The 3,883-nt window shown below is 44.8% G+C and overlaps 1 pseudogene; it reads right to left on the bottom strand.

The window, feature by feature from the left end:
• Nucleotides 1–3,479: 3,479 nt before the first annotated feature.
• On the bottom strand, nt 3,480–3,598 carry LOC134947106 (5S ribosomal RNA; annotated as a pseudogene).
• Nucleotides 3,599–3,883: the final 285 nt, after the last annotated feature.

Genomic DNA, 3,883 nt, shown 5'->3' with positions numbered 1-3,883 from the left:
AGACCGGAAGGTCCCTCTACCTCCCTGCACTTTACCTCCCTGTGTATGTGTGTGTCCCAAATGGAGATCCATCAAGCACCCTCCAGTGGCTGCTGGTGGCACCACAGAGGTTGGGAGCAGCATTAGCCATAGATAGATAGATAGATATGTAATACTATATTTTAAAAAAATCGGCCCCTACCACTCCACTCTGTCCCCAGTCCCTATCTGTCCCAACCCTCCCACCTTCTCTTTCTCCCCCAGTCCCTATCTGGCCCTATCCCACTTTCCAACCCCCTGTCCCTATCTGCTACTATCCCACTCTCCACCCCCAATCCCTATCTACCCCAACCCAGTCCCTATCTGCCACTACCACCCTCTCCCCAGTCCCTACCCACTCACCCTCTCTCTTTCTACCCCTATCTCACTCTCCACCTGCATATCTCTATCTGCCCCTACCCCAACTATCTCTCCCCAACCCCCTCTCTTCATATGCAGCACATGTGAAACAGCCAGATCAGTATAATTAATATTAGCAGCAGCAGGGTAGGCGGCTGTAACATCTCCGTGCAGTATAACTGTCAATTTCTGCTGTGAGCCATTTGGTCCATGTAGCAGCCTCTTGTGGCCACCAGCACACATAATAGAGGTGAAGATGAGCCTCAGATGGCGATTTAGAGTTGAACGCAGCCACACGTCTGTATGTAGTGGCTGCATCCATCTGGTCTGCACACACGCGCTGCCAATAGTGTGCAAGAATGACCGTCAACATGCGAATACATCCCAGAAGGATGCAGTTGGAAGGCCTTCTATCACTCGCTTCTCTGCTGTAGAGCATTGGTGAATAAACGCTGTGAGCACGCGCACAGCATCTATTCACAGGAGACAGGGACTGGGGGCATGGCCAGCAGAGCGCTGGCCATGCCCCACAGTGACGGAAAATGGGGACCCGGCTTGCGATCAGTGTATTACCATGAAGTCACACACCATTTTACTGAGGCCACGCCCCTGTCCCAATTTTTTACTACAGAAAGTCAGGAGGTATGCATACTGCTACACATTATTGCTGATTTGAGAGTTTATTATGGATCTAAATTGCTACAAGTTCTGTGACAGCCTGGAACCTACAAGACAGCTAAGCAACACTGAGAAAGAGGCATACGTTATTGTTGCTGATTGAATACTGTTCTATTTTATGAAGAATGCTTGCAATAGAAATTTTTTAGAGCCGTAACTAGGTGTGTGCCAGTGGTGCCTGGCACACAGCACATATGTGCTGGAGGCACAGGACCACCAGCACCCCCCACTGTCACCGGTCGGCGCATCCAGCTAAGTCTTACATAGGTAGCCAGGCAGTGCTGCAGCTCCTCCTCCTCTCCTTCACCGTGTGCTGGGAGAAATTATGTGTCCCCCCAGCGTGCCCCCAGCCCACTCACAATGCCCTGCACTGCGAAGAGCACATCGTAGGGTGGGGAAGAGGACAGAGGAGAGGAGAAGCATGCCGGCAGGTCACAGGTGAATATGTCTAACTCTGTCTCTCTCTCCTCTCCCTCCCATAATGTATAAAAAAGGGGACTGCCTGTCATAATGTGTAACAAAGGGGAACTACCTGCCATAATGTGTAAAAAAGGGGGACTGCCTGCCATAGTGTTTAAAAAAGGGGGTCTGCCTGCCATAATGTGTAAAAAGGGGGGCTCTGCTGCTTTAATGTGTAAATGTAATAGGTAAGTAAGTGGAATGCAGATGCAGGTGTCGGTAGACGTACCTGGATTCTTCACCCAGGACCACCTCTTGGAACGTATCTCACTGCTGGAACCTTAGGCAGAGGGACAAAGATCCCCAACCCCAGAGGACCTAACACACGAGTCACCACATGTTAGGCCGGTGACATAAAGATTTATTATTCAGGAACAAACTGGTCACCACTGTGGAATTAATGGGTTAAAAGGGAAATACAATTTCACATAGGAGTATAAATCCGAACAAGGATATACAATAATGTGACAAACAATAATATAAATTCACAATGGACTAGGATAACACCCATACCTGTTACACTGACTGTAATGTGCTTTTCAGTTACAGTACCCTAATATGTTCACCTGGTGGCAGTGTAACTTCAACTGACACTGCAAGCTATTGCTGACTAAAGCATATACTCAGTTTGTAGCTAACCTAAGGTAGCAAAAGGGTCCCTTTAAGTCTTGGGTGTGTAAGCACCCTACAAGTTGCAGTCTCAAAGGTAGTAGGTGAAGCACCGTCAATAGCAGAAGTTAGCACAGTTCTGAAATGTTAAATAGCAGGCAGCAAATAAGCTGTATGGGCAAGCAGTTCAATGAAGAATAAAGGAGGGCATGCAGATTCCTAACATGGCTCAGTCAATATGAGGGCATGCATAAGTTGGCAAATCTAACAGAACCCTTGTATGCAGGACATCATCAACTGGCAATGGCTCTTCCTTGAGTCTAACGTAGCAACACTTTGGGGTGAAGCATTACAATGCATGGCAGGCACACTTCTGTAAACTGTCGTAGCAGATGTGAGTACTTGCAGACAGTATAACAGCCTATGCAGTTGAAGTCTTACGAATGCTTAATAGTAACCTGTGAGCGACAAGTTTTAAGTATGGTGCAGTCAGGAAAGCAGTTCTTTAACAAGAAGGTTAAAGATGGGCAGCGGACAAATACAAGCCGTGGAATGCCTGAGGTGCACAAGAGGTCCTCGCCTGTCTGGCACACTATCCTAGGCAAATGTCCCTAATGCTGTGTCGAAGTAAAAAAAAATATTACATAGAGAAAACATACAAACTCCACACATTGAGTCGCTATGGTTGCGAATACACGCAGCAAGCACAGCAATATATGGTAACATACGCATTTACACAGACATGCCATAAAGATATATTCAACACATTTCATACAGCACATAAATTAAACATGTCTAGCACCAGACATTTGAAAAAAAGGGGGAATAAATCTGCACAGGATATAACAGTTTAAATTCAATGAATTTGATAATATACATATATTTGAAACCAACATAAAGGCCTACTACTGATAATAGATTCGGCAAATGGTTGGTGGTGCTCCAGGAGAATAGTTATAACAACTATAAAGCAACAGGTATGGGCCTTTGGAGAGAGCAAGGGACCAAAAGAAAGGAAAACTATAGGACTTTTCCTGGGCACACTTGAATAGATTGAAATGATGAAATTGTTAAAAATTAACTTTTATTAGTATATACTTAAGAAAAAACGAGAGCTGGCATCAATGCGTGAATGTTCGCCAGTACCAATATACCTATTATAGGCAAAATTATATTAAAGGTGAGCGAAAATATATGAGCCCTCATCCATAAAGAAATTCATGCATATCCTCTATGGGAAGAAATTTGAATGAATGAGGTCAACCTCGATTCCATTATACTATGACAAATACTGATGACCTGAAATCAGATAAATGTAGTGGGTCCCAAATACCTTAGGCTGTTGGAGAGTAAAATACCTACGGTACCTAGTATTCCCTGGTGGTTCCCCATCCAGGTACTGACCAGGCCCTGCAGTGCTTGGCTTCCAAGATCAGACGAGTTTGGGCATACTCAGTGCGGTCTGACCGTAGGTAAATTTTTGTCTCCTTGGCGCACCGTTATCCGATCGTATTGGAACCCAGGATCAATCACCAATTGAATAGGTATTGGATTGTATGTGGTCAATGGTAAAGTATAATAGACTCAGTAGTTTGTGCTGGGAGCTCTGATCAGAAATGTTTGAATTTCAGACAAATGCAGTTCTGAGATGGATAATACCAAACAAATGCTGAGATAAGTCACAAATTGAATGAAAAAAATTATTAATGCTAATGATGATAATGAGATGAGCTGATGGGTGTTATGCCTAGAGGCCTGA

Source organism: Pseudophryne corroboree, chromosome 7 (assembly GCF_028390025.1).
Source record: "Pseudophryne corroboree isolate aPseCor3 chromosome 7, aPseCor3.hap2, whole genome shotgun sequence".
Classification (NCBI taxonomy): Eukaryota; Metazoa; Chordata; class Amphibia; order Anura; family Myobatrachidae; genus Pseudophryne; species Pseudophryne corroboree.
Note: the sequence above shows the minus strand (reverse complement) of the source record. Positions and strands in the feature narration are given on the sequence as shown.